This window comes from Rhipicephalus sanguineus, chromosome 3 (genome assembly GCF_013339695.2).
Source record: "Rhipicephalus sanguineus isolate Rsan-2018 chromosome 3, BIME_Rsan_1.4, whole genome shotgun sequence".
NCBI lineage: Eukaryota > Metazoa > Arthropoda > Arachnida > Ixodida > Ixodidae > Rhipicephalus > Rhipicephalus sanguineus.
In genome coordinates this window covers 202543295-202563499 of record NC_051178.1, presented here as the reverse complement: position 1 = coordinate 202563499, position 20205 = coordinate 202543295, and the positions used below count along the sequence as shown (strand labels likewise).

Genomic DNA, 20205 nt, shown 5'->3' with positions numbered 1-20205 from the left:
TGCATACGGGTAATGAGGTAGCCGCAGTGATCTCATTTTCTCCTTGCCTGTCATCTCATGAAAGAGCAAACACGCTCTGCGTCACTTTGTCAGCTTTTTTACCCACCGACTACAAAAGGTAAACCCCCCAAAAGTACAATATTACTGATGGAAGTAAATCGGAACAAAAACGACGCATTTTTTGGGTCCTTAATTTAAAGCAGTAAGCAGGTCTCGGCGAAAAAGGTCTGAACGCACCGTTATTCAATGCATGCTGTAATATATAATGGCGCATATAAAACATATTGTAAGCAAACAGAAGTTTAGTTTAATGACCATGGTAAAAGTAGCATTAATTCCTCCATGAAAGTCTCACGAGATTCCTGGTTGCAACAGCATGTCCAAAATTGGATATTTTGGCAAAATACCTCTGGTGGTGAAGTTTTTCTTTCTTCTAGGCATTGCGTTGCCGGCGCCACCTACACAGCGTTGCATGTGCAGATGATGGATGTATACCCGGTAGTTTTGTAACGTCGAAATGAAGTGGTAGATAAAACAAAGGCAGAAGGGCCCGGGCGGGCTTAAGATGACAAAGCAATAATATATTGACAGAGTGCGCCGAACCTTTTATTGAAAGACAAGGTGCTGGACGTTCTGCTTGCGCTGCAGGAACATTTCCGTGCTTACCTTTCCCTCACCACACCCGTAAACTAGAAAGAAAGAAAACGAAAAAATATTGTGGTACTCGATTAGTCTTGCGAAGGGTGCGTGTTATGTGGATTTCGAGCAATTTTATTTTGTTTCAGGGAATGCAGTAAGGTAGCCTTAAGTAAGTCAGACATGCAAGAGAACGTCCATTCAGGTTTCGTTTTGACCGCAGTCCGCTATGAGTGCTTACACGTGGTTCAACAGAAGGAACACACAAAGAAGAAATGATCGTAACTTGCGGTGACAGCCACTCAAGAGAGCCAATGAAAACTGAAAAGAAGCTTTTTGTCCAGAAGCGTCAAAGAAAGGTTCGCCGCACTGTATTGTTTCTGATCTTAAACATCAAGCAATGCCACAAGATGAACTTGGGTCAGTTGTCGCTACGTATTCCTGTCTCCTCTAATCAATTTCCTTTTATCGATTCTGCTAATCCACTCCTGCGATAGAAACCTTTTTGCGAGCTCTCTTCGCTCGGTCATAACTTATTGGTTTGTAGACTGACTGCCGCCGCATTTTCTTTGAGTTGACAGCGCCGTCGTTTTCCATGCCGCCTTCTTATATTCCGAGGCACTTTAAATTCGTGCCTCCACATCTCTTGATGGCCAACTTCAGCGCTGACAGTCATTTTTTTCTTTTTTTTTGTCTTTTCTTGCTCACTTACTTGGCGCCTGTTTTTATCAAGATGAAAGGCGCTGCCCTACTTATGTCGCCGGCTAGGAGCCGGGTAGCGGGAGTGAGCACTGCTGATTCGTTTTGTGTTTGAAATAATTCCTTCGGCGGTTTGCTGGGTGCTTCGGCCTGGAACGCTCTATTTTACAGTTTTGATAACTGTGGACCCCTCTTCACTCTGCCGAGGCAAAAGCGAGCCCGGAATTCTTCTCTTCCAGCGCGATTTGATTAGCGGTGCACTAAAGACACTATATCATCCATACACGCTTATTTTAGTTCATTAAATTTCATCCATGTCGCAACGCGAACCTTGTAATATTTGGGCTCTCCAGAACACAAAGGGACGCACAACCTCTGGGGAGCCTACTGCGAGGCTTAAGAATGGGCCTACTTCTAGAGAAGCAAAGCATGGGATATCATTTACACTTTCTCTAGGCATGTGCAGCATCTTCTTACTGGTATTTCATCCGGAGATAATTAGCAAGTAACTTTATCATAAAATACTGCAGAAAATGTCTACTGACATGCTGTACTACTCATTTCAAAAGGTCATTATTTCTCTGGTTAATTAGCGCATAGCTGACTCAACATATGGTGGTATTTCGCAACCTTATCCCAAATCCACAGTCATTGTTTTTTTTAACTTCTTTGATTTCTTTCAGTCCCCTATTCTGTTTTCTGTCTTCATGGACGACGCCACAAGAAAAAACGCCAACATAGCGAAGTGCAACAAAGCAAGTCAACTAATGGAAGTTTCGAAGCCAGTCAGCGTTTTGTCTTTTCAGCTTCCACCTCAGAATGACTTCACATGTTAGCTTTAATCTGCAACCACTCGCCACGTTTACGAAACACAGTGCAGCCCAAGTAGAAAAACAGACTTCAATTGAGCCGGCAAGATTGGACGCATGAACGATTTGTTTTTCACTGTCATTGATGCTTGATTCTCGACTTTGTGTACACAAATCTGCCGACTGCCTTTAGGTTGTGTAAACTATAACGAAATGATACAAATATGTTCAGCTTTTGAAAGTGTGTGATCGCTGTATCAAAATTGCAAGATATTTTAATTATTGTTGAATGACACTTTCGGTAACGTTTTTTTTTTATTGTGTTCGGGGCATAAGCTGTTGAAAATCTGAGATCATGGCATTTTAAAAACAAAAACTGAGCGAATGAACGAACCGCCCTTGCGAGTGCTTCACTTTCACGATGTGGCACTCACCCGGATTACACGATGACGATTTTCAGTAAACGCATAAGCAGCCGCAGTGGGAGTATTAACGCGTATGCACACAAAATTCCAGTTGTCCTGCGGGCACCGGAAGTTTAAACAAACGTAGTTATGTGGCCGCTGTAATGTAGCAGGGGAACAACATAGAATTCAATTATGAAAGATCGATAAACTTGCTGATTCAAACAGCAAAGGTTTAATATTACACGTCGCAACGTTATGTCACAATATAACGTGACCCTCTAATTGCATTTGCGCAATCAACTGTGCCAGAAGAAGCACGCAGATTTTTATTGCATTTTTGAGGGACCCAGACAACGTGGACAGAGCTTTTGTGTCTTTCGTCTGCCAAGAAACAAAAGCACAGCTACGTCAGGATACACCCACGAACCTGTATCAGTATACGTGGGCTTCGGCAAAATTGCCGGCAATAGTTGTCTCTCGTTCTGCTAGCCCATATACGCAGTTACACATGCGTGGGTACTCAGTAGCTCCAGTTCTAAAATAGGCAAAAAAGCATCTAACAGCGACCCGCTAGTGCCCACATTTGGGTGGGGAAGACAAGGAATGATTCGCGTTAAATGTACGACAAATATGATTATTATACTTGAAAGAAAGAAAGAAAGAAAGAAGAAAGAAAGAAAGAAAGAAGAAAGAAAGAAAGAAAGAAAGAAAGAAAGAAAGAAAGAAAGAAAGAAAGAAAGAAAGAAAGAAAGAAAGAAAGAAAGAAAGAAAGAAAGAATAGACCGAACCAATCTCATACGCTGACGTGAGCCGCTCTGTTGCCGTTTCCTTCATCCAATAGTCTGCTCCTACAGGGTCCGCCTTCAAACGAAGAGCCGATTTTCAAACGCCTTTCCTCCCTTTCAAGCCTTTCGCCGTAGAAGATATTCGAGTTCCAGCAGCGGCATCGCGCAGGGAAGGTCACAAGCGACTCTTCCGTGCGTCTTTTTCTACGTCATTACTGCAGCAGCTCCTCGCTATTTGCTCGTCTCTCGCGTTTTGTCGATTCCTGCTTTTGCCTCCGGGCAATGAGGCCTTCCCGTTTTCATTTTTTACCCGTTCCTTCTGCAGGCATCGATAAATCGTTTTCAAAGTACCAGTGGACCAAACGCAAGCCAAGGCAGACACGGTGGGATAGCTTGCGGCAGCGGTGCTGACCTAACAGGACGACAAGGCCGGCCGGATATCTCGGGGAACAGCGGGAAAAACGGGAGCCGAAGTGAGGGTGGAAGTCGAGATGCCAGGAACATTTTCACTGGTTTTTTTCTTCCTTCCTTTCTTTCAGCTTCCGAGCGCCACTTCCGTCTGGCGGCGGTCAGATTTCGCACCGTTTTAGGATGAGCTCTTCCCTTTCTTTATCGAATGCTTTATATCGGAGACGGTATCGAATATTGTCCCCAAAGGACATCCGGCCGTGCCAGGCTTTCTCATTCTTCGTGGCTTTATCGTTAGTACGTAACAAGCTTTAAAAATTATTCTGGTTTGTTGGCTAGCATTTTCGTTTAACTAGCTTCTGCTTTAACTATAATTTTGTGAATCGTAGTACTTCGCACAAATAACGAGCGAAATGTGATAGTACGCAAACTTCATCTCGGTCGATAGTTCAATAATACAAACTTCATCCTGCATATTAAACACTCTCGTCGTCGCATATAGATTAAACGCGGGTCGCAGTAAAGCCTAGCTTAAAGTTTTTTTTTCATTACCCGCATTGTACAGAAGCCAGCGGAAGACATTGGCTTCTGCGCTGTTAACTATCGGAAAGTGAACGTGAAATGTGCAATTTCTGTTGCTGTTGGTGATCGCAGAGCAGCAAAAAAAAAAGACACGAAGGTGGTTATGAGATATATACAGAGCGGCGGTCTAGAGACTGATCTTTAAGGAGAGCAAGTCGCTGTGTGATTGCATCGAATGTCTGCATCGTTCCTTACTCTTCTTATCATTATCTCGCTCATTTTCTATTTGGCACGGGGGCCGCTGCAGTCATACAGTGGTTACGGTGATCGGCTGCTGAGACGAAGGTCGCGAGTTTGATCCCGGTCGCGGCGGTAGCATTTTGATTGAGGTGAAACGCTAGATGCCCGTGTAGTTAGATTAGGTGCACGTTATAGAGCCCCATGTGGCAGAAATTTCCGGAGCCCTCCACTACGGCATGCCTCATAATCATAGCGTCGTTTTGGCACGTAAAACCACAGAGATTGATCATTCTTTCGACGAAAGAAGTAGTCGTCAGCGCTGTCATATCGTTTTTAAACATATTCTTTCCGACAACGTAGACAACGTACAGAACTTATTGCGCCACTGTTTTTCATTTAATTCACAAAGATAAACGCTTTGCAACGCACTGGGAGGCTGTAGCCCATGCAGATTCTACTCAAACACCGTCTATATATATATATATATATATATATATATATATATATATATATATATATATATATATATATATATATATATATATATATATATATATATATATATATATATATATATATATATATATATATCGCACTACTTCACGCAAGCCTGTGAAGGCATTTTTGTGGATTCATGAGGATGACTAAGAGTGTGTGAGGCTATTTGACTGAGTGGCGTGGTTCACGCACGCACGCAAATCCACCACGCTCTCTCTCTCTCTCTCTTTCATCTTCCTATTTCACTTTTCACTTTGGAACATGGAACAGCCAACCAGCTGCATTCCTGGTAAACTTTCCGTCTTCTCTCAACTTTTTCTTTCTACTCAGTCCTTTCAAATTTTTTTTCACTGATAACGTACTCTCAGGAGTTATTTCTATTTTTAGTTCCTCGAAAACCTTTCTCTACGAAAGGCATCCCTTCATTTTCCAGCTTCCACTCTTTCGATCAGCTGCTGACTGAAAGCACGGCGTTTCCAGCCAGAAGGAAATGTGTAAGTGAGTCGCGGTAATTTTTTTCTTTTTTCAGTTCTTGCACCTGGATTCTTCTTTGTTTGCGCCTCAAGGGAGTTAAAGTCGCCGAGCAGCTCTTGCTCGGGGCCTCCTTTGAATACGGAGAAGTAAAACAGATTGCCACCAACTTCAATGAATGCCCCTTGGCTCAGCGGCATTAGTGCGGCCATCGCTCGAGATTCACGATCCAGTTCGGAAACGGAGCACGTCTCGTACCAGACAGACCATAGAAAAGATCTCATTATTCCGTGACCTCACTCGCAAAGCTCCTCTCTCGAAAAAATCTGACGTCTGTATCTGCTTGCAAACGCACTGTTTTCCTTCTGTGCCGCGTAGTGCCGCTAACGTCTTTAAAGAAAACCCAACAACTACATGGCGAAGAACGAATGAACAGTATGACTCAGTAGGAGACCGGAACGAAAGCAATATAACTTTCTCAGGACAAACTAACAATATTCGGACGAAGTAACCATTTCCGCAAAGTGTGCTCCGCCCGTTTCCGTCCCGTCGACGGCATAATCCCGAGGAAGGACGAAATCCTACTGGCACTGCAGTCATTGCATTAGTCTACGTTATATAGCTTGCTGTATCATTCAGTGCTCCATCACCCATCTCATTGTAAATGTTTTCCACTGGCCGCGAGAGACCTCTGGCATCCCTTCCTCCTCTCCCTCCTCCTTCTTCAAATCTTTTTATCTTCCCACTAACTCATTCCTCCACTATGCGCACCTTCCCGGTTCCATCTCCGCTTCTTTTTGTTTTGTTTTTTTTTAGTGTTCGTTCCGTTACGGCGCCTGGGCAGTCTTTTGTCGTATGCCGGCCGCGTCGCGAGGCCTCCTAGCGCTGCGCTGCGTTTAGAGAGACGGCACGAAAGCCGCGGTGCAAATTTGCGGCCGTCGTAGCCACCTTTCGCTTGATATTCCACGGTCGTCGTTCACGGGCCCTTATTTGCAAGTTCAGCCGGCAGCCAGCCCCGAAAGCCGCCTTCTCTTCTTACCCCGTTCAGTGTGTTTTCAATAGATGTGAATTGTTGTTCCCCAGCGGAAAGAAGGTCGGTGGCGAGGCTTCGCAGAGGGTGCCGTGCTCTGCCGCGCTTTTGTTCCCGGCTCTTCCCTTTGTTTGTTCGCGCCTTAGTTTTTCATTCAACATTCGTTCGGCGAGTGCCCGCGGCGGCTCCGTTGTACGCGCTTTGAATAGCACTGGAAACGAACTCTTCATTCCGAATAGGGTGGCAACCGTTTGGATCTCTCCGTGTAGCGACCCGATACGGGGCAATAAGAAGCCTAAATAGAAAAGAAAAAAAATAGGAAAAGGAGACCTTCTTCGGTTTCTTGTTTTGAGAAAACCTTTTATCATTGTTCACCCTGTCGAGAAAGAGAACAGTATGCAGAACGGCTCCAAAGTAATGAGTAGCACTTGCAATGACATACTTCAGTGCAATTTGTCGTAGTGCAGAGCGCGAGTGTGCGTATGTATACGTACGCCCGTTTAGTCGCTCAGTGAGGGATGCGTTTTCCAGCCGTCATGTTCAGGAAGGTGCTGCGTGAATTAACGTAGCGCAAAATTATAAGCAGTTATAGCAAATATGCGAGCGGGCACAAAGTAGCTATGACAAAAGTTAGAACATCGCCCAACATTTTCAAAGTACGACAGTGAAGTGCCCATATCCACTGTCCTTGTCCACTGAAGTCACAACAAGCTGTTACCTGTAGCCTGACTTATTTAGCCTACAATAAATTCTTTAATATAGTTATGTAAACCATGGCAATGAAATCGTCGACGTACGGGTGTCTTCATTGACATCCTCTAAAGAAATAGTAACTTGCACGCTTCTCTGAGCCCTTACTGAGGTTCTGCAATTAACTTTATTAATTAATCACCTTGTGTGGCTAAAGAAGCAGGTTGGGAAAAGTGGCCGAACAAGGAATGTCTCTGAAGCAAGAGTGTCGACAAGGAGACTTGTCTTCGTCAGAGCAGCAGCTTAGTAGCTAGAAGAGCGTCATGAAAATTATCTGGCTGAGCCAGGAAAGTCGCATTAAAACTGCTGCAGTAAGAGCCGCGCAACGAAATGGTTTCATTTGGATGTTCTCCGAGAGCGAAACTGATGCGGAAAAAGAGCGCCTATGACGTCAACCTCATCGCCTCTTGCCTACGGCAGCGTTACCGCCATCATCATTGGAGTGTCTCCCCGAGACGGTGCCCCGTGGGAAGCTGGGTTTATTTATTCGCCTCTTTTTTTTCACAACGGCAAGTTTCATGCATTGCATTATTGAAGGCCCGAATCCCGAAAGCTTCTGAGCAAAGGAAGAGGTAAAAGACGGAATTAGGGTGTAGATTTATCGCAGCATCGGGATCAAGAGATGCCACAGCCACCAGAAATCTGATAACGAAGGTAACCTACATTGTAACTCCAGGCAGGAACTTGCTGTGGTGGCGGTGCCCCTGTGACGACACAGTCATCTGGGCTGGAATATTGCCAAGGCGCAATATTTGCGCCTTGGCACTATTGCGCAATATTGCGCAGCTTATTTTTTTCACTCGAATGGCACCCGTACATTCACCACGATTCATTATAGGTCTTCTCAGAAAAAAAATTGCTGCAGTTTATGAGATTGAAACGCATCGGTAAAACACGTATCCGGCACAGGAAATAATACCAATGGTTCTTGTTATGCAGTAGAAACTACGTGGGTTTCTTCGTGTGACGTTCGATGGAACGGAGAGAAATCGTCTTGTAGGCTGCCAATCACAACTGAACAACGGACAGGCCAAACTTTCTTAGACAACTTATCCGAAAGTGAGGACATATTTTTCGCTACCTCTCTATACTCTGAATAAGAATTCATATCTTGCATCTCGCTTTACAGGTCGCTTATAGATTCGAAGCTTCCATTGTAGTTCTGAGCTATTTTGCAGTATATCTCGCTTTTGGGCGGAGACGCGACTTCATTTTTGTGATCTCGATGTTTCCCTGCAGCCTTTACTGAGCTTAGCAACATCTGACACCACCAAGATGTGAGGCATGTCAATAATAAAAAAATAAAGACAATGGAAAAGCCGTTCACCTCGGAAGGACAAAAATAAAAGAAGCGGCGCAACAATATTCGCAAAGCCGAATCTAAGTAAACAATCTAAAGATATAACGCGCGAGTGGCTGCACAATATTGGCTCCCATGTTTCTCCCCGCACCGAAAAAAACGTCTCTCTTTTTGTCGTATTTCCCCGTATTTTTATCGGCCTTCGCGTTGTGCAGCAAGCTCTGTGCAAGACGTTTTCGAAATACTTTACTACTGTGTCTACGGGGTGCCTGAGTGGGTGATGTTCGTTGCAATAGAAAGCAGGGAATACGACGTGGAGGAGTGGAGGCAATAGCTTGAGCGTGGATACGGAGGGAGGAGAATAGCCATAGCAATGTGAGTGGCCCGGACTCTCATGTGAAACATCTGGTGCCGGCGTTCTTGCGCGCACGTTATTACACGGTCTCCGCTGCGTCCGTGTGTTCGTACCTCGCTGTTGCGAACTGCCCGATATTCAGTCGTCTCTCTCTCTTTTCCTATTGACTGCCGACGGCTGCTGGGAGCAGACTGACTTCACGACGCCGCAATCGCGTGTGTCCCCGCTGTAGAATATGCGGGTGATCGATTTCGTGTGCAGTTGTTTAGAAAAGAGTACATTTGACGATACAGCTAGTAAACGTGATTTATTCAAACCTGATGTTCGAGGTGTACTAACAGTCATTTCTTTGCGGTTGGTACCCCCTCCGAGGCAGGAGGTTTTCAAGTTGCGTTAGTTTCTTTCTTGTCGGTAACACTTTATTCCTCTGTTTTTCTCGATCAGAGTTGTTATACTTACGGTTGATGTTCCAATACTGCTGCTTTGTTTAACCTTACAACAGTTGGGCTGCTTTAAGAGCTCTGTTTCGATATATCAACGAAATGGTGAGGAAAATACGCTCGGAGTAGGCTCTCTATAGTGCTTGCTTGCACATCGACCCTGCCACAGTAATGCTGCGAACTACATGCGTTTGCAACTGGGTCCGGCGTTAATTGTAGAATACTTTTCTGCGCTTTGTGACGATATCGTTTAGACATACTACCATTTGGTTGCGTAAATCTACATGCCTATGCTGCGTTTAAAGAGCACAGCCAGAGCCATACGCCAATGTCTCCCATCATTAAAACACGGAGTTAGTTTTATTTCTGTTTCCTCATTCGCAGAAAGCAAGGAATAAGCAGCGGAAAGACCCGCGTCCAGATACTGCGTACAAATGTTTTCTGCCTTGGTTTACCTTACGCAACATCTTCAACAAGGCGCGGAAAGGCGCCATTCAGGGAGCTGCCTGCCGATGGGCAAACAAGCATTACAAAACTCGCCGTATTGCACAGCATCGTCGCTCCTGCTTTTGCTGCGTCGGAGCCAACGCAACACAGATGATGAAGTCGGTGCGCGGGCAATACATAGAGTGCCGGCGAGCATGCGTGCTGCGTCGGCATTCTCCTGAAAAGAGGCGGTGACTGCCTGTATACACACGGATTTCGCAACGCTACGCGTTCGCTGCCGGCGCTCCGGTTTGGGGGGGGAGAGCTTTCGATCGCCGCCGCGCTGGCTGAGAACGCATTCCGAGGGCGAGCGCGGAGAAACTGCATCCAGCGAGCTCTTCACATCTCTGGCGAGGCAGAATGCGATGTAATCGTGAGGCTTAGCAGCATTCGGAAGGCTTGTCGGCGCGCGGCAGTCGCTATTCTCTTGCCGGGCATATATACGGCGAAGGAGAACGCTGACGATACGGCGACGGAGAAGAAGACGAAGAGTAAGGAATGAGCACGCGTCGGTGGACGAGGATTTCACGTCCGACGGCCTATCTCACGGCTCTCTTTTAGTCGGTCCAGTGCCGCCACCCTGGTCTCTAATCACGCGGGGGTATAGACTTTTCTTTGTGATCTCCGGCATCCTTCATTAGTTTAATCCCTCGGCCAGGGGAGGCTAGTGGTGCCGGCAGCGCTCCTTCCGCATCCGGCCGCCTCCATTGATTTCCCATCGCGTCCGTGGCTCTCGTCGTCATCCGACGCTCCGTGGTGCGCGCGCGGCGGCGGACGCTCTTTCTCCTCAACTTACTCGTCCCTCGTTTCTCGGCGTGGCAACGTGCCCGACGCTTTTGTCCGTGGCTTTCCTCTTGTGCCTCCTATTCTTCATCTTCTTCGCGATTGTTCGTTCTTCACGATCGATCCCTTTGCGTTTCTGCGCTCTACGCTCTCCTTCCTGTACGTGGCCCCCTTTTGTCTGCTTTCGTTTACCGCATTTCATTTTCCTTCGCCCGTGTGTCACTCGTGCGTGCCGAGCGAGAAGCGAAAGTTGTTTCCTCATTTTCCAGGGGGTTATTATTCGCAGTTTCTCGTTCCCGTGTCCTCTTCAAGCTTTCCGGTCGACATTATTTTGCTGTTCCTTTTTCACGGAGCGCCGCTTTTGTGCCGCGTGGTGCGAAAGCCTTCCCCGCCTCTTTGTCGTTTATCTCGAGAGGCAAAAGTGAGTAATGAAGAAACGCGAACGCGAATAAAGGGAGTTTATTTATCGCGGGATAAAATGAAGGATGAAGAAACTGTGTTGCGACGGTAAGCAGCGAAGCCGTGGGGATATATAAACCAAAGCAAGAGAACTCGTTGAAGTTTTCTGTAACCAAGAATGACATCCAATTATGAACCTTGCTTACAGATACTTGCATTCCAGCGAAGCAGGCGAAGTTTTTGGCCGTTGATGAGGACGAAGAAGATGATATAGAGTGCAGACAATAACAACAAAAACAAAATACAAATCCTTAAGTGTTTCAGAATATCTCCGCTTATGAAAAACTAGGGCCCCTATTCACAAAGTATTTCGCATGCATACTACGTTGTTTTTAAGAGCGCGCACTGACTATTCGTGCCAGCGAGCATCATTGTGGCTGAAGTGGCCTGCCATTTATGAACATTTCTTAAGGAGCAATAACCTTAAAGCAGTGTGCAAATGCAAAGTATCAAGGAAGCGAAACACAGGTGCTTTTCTTGTCAAGCACACTTATAGCTGTGTGCCTTTCACGATCAATATTCGCAGTTTAAATTACTCCAGTGCGCCAGGCGTTCAGGCAAGCTTCCGTAATAATACCGAAAGAGCACACGAACCAGTCCAAAATACAAAGGAGAACCAAAACTTGAGCTTCACGCAGCAAGAATTCCTCAGTAACACGGACGCAACCAGAAGTTCTTTACGGAGGCAGGGGAGGGCGGGGAGGGGTTCGTCAATCAACCTCTATGCAAGTTTGTTCGTGTGCTTGTATGAGTGCGCGTATAAATACAAATACAAAATTGCAAAATAATTCTTTTATTTTTTAGTCTTTTTTTCTGGGGGGGGGGGGGGGTGCGAGAGAGCACTATCAGCCCCTTCCCTGGCTACGCCAATGCTCAGCAAGTGAAGACGCATTGAATGCTTGCGCATTTCGACCAACATTCAAAGACTGTGCATCAAGGCGTGGGTATGGGCGAGTTCCAGGCTTATCAGCAATTGCATGTTTCTAAATGTTCGAAGGCAAAAAAAAAAATAGAGAAAGGATTCGCTGTCCGGCGCGGCACTGTATTTTTGCATGCGCTGTGTTTCTGTATTCATCGGCTTACACCGTCTCGCATCGGCTAAGTTACAGACCAAAGGCTAATTTATTTTGTTTTCATACAGTCGTCTGCCATCAGTATTATCTTGCGTCCTTTAAGTGCGGTAGTAACCCCTTATTCAGAAATTCGTGCGAAGTATGAATCAACAACGAGCACTCTGACAGCTTTTCGCTTCTTGCAATACTGTTGGTGTTTGTTGCCAAATGCGACATTCGACTGATCAGCAACTTCCATGGTCATTGGTTTGCGAATCAATCGCTTTATGCAAACCAGTCGATGAAAAAAAGCAGGGACACAGGTAAGCCTCTCCTTAAAAAAAAAAAAGAAAAAGAAATGTTGCGTCTGGAGGAACAGCTCGTTCTTAGAACCGCTAAAGAAGGTTTACTTGCAGTGCCTCTCGTAAGGACTTCTCGGTTAAGCGATTATGGTTAGTCTTTTGCGGTGGCAGTTAAAAGACCAACATGATCCACACCGCTAAAAAAACTAGTGGTCAGTGCTAGCCGCTTTACGTATGCTCGTTCTAGTTAGGTCAGCTCAAACCGCTGTCAGGCCGCCCCCTTTATTACGCAATGAGCATGGCAAAGACTGTTCTTAAATGATAGTTCAGTGTGGTATGGCCAAGAAACAAAGGGGAAGACAAAAGAAAAAGAAAACGTGCGCCAAGTGCACGATCAATGAAGACGGCCTATAAAAAAACTGCAAAAAGAGACAAGCAACGCACTCGCCAGTAACAGCGAGCTCAAGTGACAAGAGCGCTGGGATATACCCACGTCTTCAGAGGAAAGGAAGGTGAGGAGACAGAAGGCAGGGAGGTTAACAAGAAGAGAGTCTAGTTGGCTACCCTACGCTGAGGGATCGGGAAAGGGAATAGAAAATGAGAGAGGGCGAGAGAAAGAGAGAGGAGTGACGAAAAGAAGCAAATGAACAGTGCATTCGCTAACTCTTCAGAAGAAAAGTTCTCCACAGACACCAAGATGTGATGAAACTGCGGCAGTGCGTCGTATCGGAAGATTCTTCAGACCAAAAATACAACAAAATAAATATATAAAAAACAGAAGGCTATCAAATGACCGCCTCTTCTTTTCGAGTATAAAAATATCGATCGAATCGGAGAGAGGCCCTTTACTTTTCTCATTATTCAGGAGATCTTTTAAATTCGCTGCCTCCCGTCCATCACGACCAGCATCCATCAAGACCGTCCAGCGTTTCTCGGCGAAGAAGGAGACAAAGATGGCAATGTCCCGCTCGGCCCTTCTTTTGGTTCGCGCGTCTCCCGCGCTTGCTCTCTTTCCTTTTTATTCCCTGTATTTGTGTACGCGCACATTATCATCTCCCGCGTATAAGCGGGCAGGGGCGAGTTATGTTATCCTCGTTCCTTGCATCGGGGAGCGCCTTCAACCCAGCTGCCACCAGCGTCTGACAGGCGGGGATTTCCCTTCACCTGCATCTTGGGCGAGTTGCGCACCCCCCTCTTTTTTCACGCTCATGGGCGGCGCTCGCGTGGCTATTCCGGCAGCGCGTTCTTCCCTGTTGACTTCACGGACAGCCATGAGAGCCGGCAGGGAACTGAGCGGAATGGAGAAAATGTGCGGGGCGAAGGGACGTGCAAAAGCTCTCGCAACCAGAAGAGAAGCCAGAAGAAATCAACAAAAAGAAGGTCGAAATAAACTGGGCCAGTGCAAAGGAGGACACAGAAGAGCCGCAATGGAGCTTAGGGAACAGGCTCAAGGTTCGGGCAATGTGCTCGGCAGCAAATACGGAAAACAAAAACAAAGGAAATGTAGGCCTTACGCGGCGGCACCGACAGCTCTTCCCTTCTTGAGGCAAATCCTTAAGCCTCGGGCGTAGTGAGATCGAGCAGAAACGGGATTCCACAGAAATCTTTTCTCCCATTCGTTCTATTGCTCGTATACAGCCAGCCCGTAGATCGGTGTATACGTATTTATTTTGCGCCCACTGCGCTGGTTCTCCAGCGCCTATACCCTGGTAACTGCAGTCGTAGCATGCGCTCAGATATATGTATGGAGCGCCGGCATCTTCCTCCCCCCCCCCCCCCCCGCAGCCTTTCTCCCTTGCCGCTCCTCGAATACAGATACCCATAAAATCTACGATGAACGAGATCTAGTAGTCCGGAACAGCGGACTGAAAAAAAAGGAGGAAGTGCGTTTTCTTGATAGAAAAGGATGCGAAGCTGAGACACATTACCAAACAGTTCTTTGTATTGTCATGAAAAAAAAATAAACAAATTTCAGCATATATTATAACATTAGTGGGAGTAAGTGTTCCGAAGATGGACAGGCTATTCTGAAGTTCGACGGAGCCGAGAAAATCTAGAAACATCTATTTGGTTCCCACGCTCGGCTTTTAAAGTCGACGGTTCTATTGAGGTGTTCCCGTTCCCTGTGATCCATCAGTAACCTGCAAATTTCGGACGTTGCTGCGGCGTTCGGTCAGCGTGAAGTGCCGTAATTTCTCCTTTCCGGACAAGCGGCCAGTTTGAGCTTTTAGTGGGTGTCATTGTTCCCGAGGGGCAGTATTGATAGCCTCGCTACGGGTCGTTGCGGTGCGCAATACGTTCACAGCTGTTCCACTAGGGATGGAGCAAACCGAGATAGAATGCTTTCTGCCGCTTGCTGATGCAATGTTCGACGGTGTGCAAGAAGAACGTGCTTAACATCCCAGGCGTCCTCCTCCTCATTCAATCAGCGCCTGTGAACAGAGCGCCTGTTTGCTTTATCCCCTTTGTCTTATACATACTGCGCCGACGAGTAGATTGCGCAACCTGACCATCCCCAGGACCAGCGCGAGAACTTTCGCAATGTGTGAGGCATTCTGCTGACCTAACTTACCTGAGCGGCTGCCTGTCGCAAGTGTTCCATGTGTAAAGTACTTAGTGTTCGCAAAGTTTAGTGCTGGGGGGTAGGGGCGGGGGGCGTCGCATATTGTGAACGCGAACAACGCGCCGAACAGCGTTACGAAAATATGAACATTGCACGCTATTTTCTTTGATGAAGATATTGCACCCTTCCAGGAGTTCGTCCCTTTTTCTTGCTGTTCACTTCTCCTATGTTCCGTAATCCTGTATCTTGTCTGCGGTATTTAATGTGCGCAATTCTGTAAGCTTCATTGCTGAAAAAACAATTGTGGTTTTGCGAAATTTTTCTTGTTGACTGTCAAACTACAGAAAACTACGGTTATTGCCTTGTTCCTCTTTCTAATCTCTTTCTTCTACCGCACGGGCTGCAATACTGACGCTCATCAGTTGGTTCCTCCGGCCTTTTCTTTCCTTTCCCTCTCTTCATTTTTATTTAAGTTGTATTTAGTAAAATTACGTATGCTTATTGTATCCTTGTGTCTTTTATTCGCCATCTTATGCAAGTTGCCTTTCTTGCATTTATACGCGTTGATTTTACGTCACACTTCTTGTAACGACCTGCTAGTGAATTTGCAGTATGTGATTTCATGTCTGAACATTTATTCTTGTTAGATGTCTTTTCTTTCTTCAAGTTCCAACTTGTTACGCCATCTTTAGAATATATTACTTCTATGTGGAAAACTAAAGGTAGCGTATGAAGGAACCGATATTTTAGTATGATGTGTAATAAAATTGAATGGCATGGTAATACTAATGAGGAAACAATTAGCTAGAATAAGCAGTACTGACGCTACTGCCACATTAAATGGAACACTCACAAGATTATCGAACAGAAACGCAACAGACAGAAAGGAAGATAAACACAGTCCCGCAACCTTCAGGGAAAAATAAAAGTGGCAGAACACGGTTAGTGCACTCTCTTATTCTTCCTACCTCTCTTTTCTTTCCTTTCCAGGTCTGGCCATCTCAGCAAAAGCTCATATGGGTTGCCGGGTGCCGTTCAAGCGCATCCAATCATTTCCACCCCAGCGTTCTTGCAGTGTCCGTGTTTGTGCGTGATGTGATGGAGCGACTGAGCACGCGTGGTTCGTCCAGCCCTGCGAGCAGCGCGCGGAACTGCACTGCGTCAGCGCGGCACTCGCACGCTGCAGTGCCGCACCGGAGAGTCGCCAAACAATGCTCGTTTGGCTGGGACGACTTCGCGAGGCCACGTACGAAAGTGTGTGTGCGCTAAGTGGACCCGCTGGAAGCCGCGTCCTCTAGCGAAACACTTCGGCTGTGAACCATACATAACCTGTGCGTCACACGTTTCACTGGCGACAACGTACATTCCAGGACGCTCGAACTGTGCGAAGCGATTCTCTAGCCGTTTGTGGTTTGTGCGCCGAGGGTTCTTTCTAGTCATTAGTGAGAAGTCAAAGCAAAAAGAGCGGGACTGCGTTGTGCACTAATGGCCCGGTGTTAGATACTTGTCATAAACGTGTTACCTTCTTGTCTTGTTCATTTCTTCTTCTGTCGGAGAAACGGGGGAAAAAGAGACAGTCATTTCGATACGTCGACTTGATCCATCAGCGTCAGGCCTTGCAAGCGGTATTCCAGCGGAACCGACAAAGCTACAAATACGTTTTTTTGCCGCAGAATAACATATGCTTGACCGTGTCTTAGTGATGCTATTTGTTTTTGTTGTCCCGACATAAGAAACAGTGGCATAGATCGGAATTACAGTGGTGTTTTTGGGCTGACTCTGCGTTGTTCACTTTATGGGCGCTGATTCATACTGGCTTGTTTGCTCTAAACAATACTACGACATTTTATTTGCACAATTATACTGATCTTCCTGCCTGCGTTCTGAACTGGCTTCTTTTATAACCGGACGTGCCACTTCCGCGAATGCATTTACGAAGAAAAAGAATCCTTTATTACGTGTCTTTTAGTTGATCGTCTAAGATAAAGGAATTCCAGCTGTTATAGTTTTTATTGCCACACATAGACTTCCACTGAATTTTAGAATAGGCTTGCCCCGAATCAAGACGTTCAGCTCCGTGCTATGGAATTTGAGGTTCGTCTGTGGTTTTGATTGGCTTTATCTACATGCCCATTATAAGCTTTCGTCTTGACTAGTGCGTTTTGAGAACCAACTTGCGTGATGGCCTGCTGAAGGAATTTGCATTTGACATACGATTGGTATGGACGACTGGGCTTACCGGTGATGAATAATAACTTCTCGGCTCAGATTACTTCCCAGCTTCATTAGTAATATCATTTCCTCTAATCAGAACCTGCTCACAGTATTAGGATCTTACGGACCACCTAAAGAAAACATCACCAAAAACCAACGCCAGAGAGGCGAAACTGTCAAAGAGAGGACACTCACCTCACGTTTTTCTTGCACCCACAACTTTCGTTGTGTTTTATTTGTTGCTCTAGAAGACACAGGAACGGGCGCACGCATGGCGAACTCGCGCATAGCAGATTGGCAGCTTTCCTTTCTGTAAAGTCGAATGAGATGAGGTTGTTCTTGTCAGAATATATCTAAGTAAAGGACTTGTTCTTCATCGTTTGCCTCGTGTATATACTACAAGTACGAGCACGTTCTGGAACTGTTGGAGAACGTCGGTTAAAAGTCATGTTTAACACTTGATGTAAAAAAAATTAGTTATGTAGATGTTGATTGTACATACATGATCACACATTTTTGTCAAAGGAATAACTGTTGAGACTTTGTAAATAAAGAAAGATATGTTGACAAACAATTGTGGCTTAACGTTTTTTATCTGTGCTTGCGTTCGTGTGTTTACGCATGCGCATGTTTGCTTGTCTGTGCCTACACATGCGCGTTAGTCCATGCCCTAGTGCATGTGTGTGTGCCTATCTGTGTGACTGCGTTTAGTGTGTATTTAGATTTTATTAGGATTACGAATGTTTATCATTATTATTATGAGAATCGTATCACCATTAATTTTTTTTTCAAGCAAGCGTCATCAAAGAAGCTACAGTGAAACCTCCGTGATACGAATCTCGCGGGGTTACCAAAAATATTCGTATCATCCGAAATTCGTATCACCGGAGAACATGGAAAATTAGTATGCCACAAAATAAAGTTGGCATACGTTTTGATTCAGTGTTTCTCAGGGCCGCAGCGACGTCATGGACAGCTCCGAATGATTGCCAGTAAAGTTTTTAAACGACAACGATCATGCTTGTTCTCGTATATAAGGTGCATGTGCCCGTGTATAAATAATGAACCAGTTGTGTTGTGCCCCGTGACCGCTAGTAGCCCCTTCCTAACCTCACTACGCTTTTCTGCATGACACTAAAATACAGCGGCGAAAGTGACTTAAGAAGCGCTTTGCACACGATAGATGGAGGCCAAGCTCCTTCGCCGAGGCCGTCCGCTCCGTCTCTTGGGGTCTTCGTCCACCTTTAATGGGACTTCATGACGGAACCGCAGCCTAAGTTTCAGTCTCGTTTCATAGAACGTATGATTGCGGGGACATGGCTTGCATCGACGTGGCAGGCACGTGTTAACACAGTACAAAGACGCTGCTGCCTCGAGCACAGGAGCACGCGTCAACGCGTCGAAAAAAAAAAACAAAAAAAAGCGCAACGTCAACTGTAACCTAAACGCGAAGGCGCCTAAAGGCCTCCAATATTCGCGCGCACTATCTCGGAAGCATGGACGCACCGTTGATAGTCGCGCAGCGCGCATGCCCGCGCCCGCGCGTGACTGCCGCGTCTTCCGCGACAGCGCGGGCCGCACCTTTTCGTACCTGTGCGATAGCGTACGTTCGTATCAAACGTCGCGGGGTGCAGATCCGTTCGCAACAACCGTACTTCAATACACTGCAGGCTAATGGGCTTTGGCCGGGACCACAGAAAATTTCGCATCACCCCGAAATTTGTTCGAGCCGTGATCGTATCACCGAGGTTTTACTGTATATGGCTACAGAAGCATCGATGGCATTTGAGGAGCTTCGGCAAGTGGCCTGTTCTTATCTTCTGAGAGGACTAAGCAATTTTCGCCCAATCAGTCACTCCTTCTATGAAGTGTCCGTAATAGGACCCTTCTCAATAAAAGATCTTGTGGATAAGTTCTTGTTTAATGAGCCGCTTCACCCACGCTAAGTGATTCATCAGTCCACATTTACAATATCTAAATAGCGACTAGGAAATCTTGATGCACTGCAGGATTTCGAATAATATTACACATCTATGCAATTTTCACTGCGCAGTGTGACTGCGGCGCATTCGAGTGGTTAAAAATTATACAGCGAATGTTCGCTGAGTCAGTACACAGCGGGTACCAGAGGAAATTCATTGTATGACATTCATTCTATCCACATGACTCTTTATTTTTTAAACCTTAAAAATACGTAATCCCCTTGCATCCTGATAAACAGACTTTAAAAATGTCGCGTTAATCTCGATATTATTTCGACATTACTGAATAAAGAAGAAGAGTCTACTGAGATACTGAAAGGACACACCACAGAGCGTTGTTCCTTTAGTGTACGGTGCCGTATTGTTAAAATCTACTCTTTGCCAAGGTTTATCACCTATGATAATTAAGCACGCCTTTATCAGGTTACACTAGCCTAGGCCTTACAATCCCGCCTTACCTTATACGAAGGCATCGTGCAAGTATTGAAGCGTGGACGAGTTGGTAACGGTCAATTTCTCTGGTTTATACAGCGCTACTCATACTAAGGAACAGATGGGTTGAGTGAAAGAACGTTGTGTCTAATTAAATGTGCTTTCACGACGAAATGAATCCTTACACTGATGGAAAGAACACAAGTCGAGAGAAATCACCTGGTATCATTCAGAAAAGTCATCATGTTTCGGGAACGCGCCCACAATTACTACCTCCACATCCGTCCAAATACTCAAATTTATCTACGGACAGCGCAATGGGAAGATGCACTAAGACACGCTTCCCGGACCTTATTTATTATTTCTGTCTCAATAATCTTTACGAGCTGGCTGGATCCCCAGAAGCACATTTTACCGCTGCTTCTGACGCCGTGTGCCACGTCTTTTAAATTGGCCTTCCGTGTAAGCGCTTCAGATGTTTTCGATGGTTTAACGTAAGGAAACGAAGTCGGTGATTAAAGCATACATACTCGCGATACTCTACGCCTACGCAAACGAAGAAACCTTTCTGCGCAAATAGAG

The 20205-nt window shown here is 45.8% G+C and overlaps 1 protein-coding gene across 1 annotated transcript in view; it reads left to right on the top strand.

The window, feature by feature from the left end:
• LOC119388126 (zwei Ig domain protein zig-8) overlaps window positions 1-17783 on the top strand; it is a 205889-nt gene extending 188106 nt beyond the window's left edge. Inside the window, exon 6 of the transcript XR_007415506.1 lies at window positions 15986-17783. The gene's annotated coding sequence lies outside the window, so the exon portion shown is untranslated. The remainder of the gene's footprint in view (window positions 1-15985) is intronic.
• The last annotated feature ends 2422 nt before the right edge of the window (window positions 17784-20205 follow it).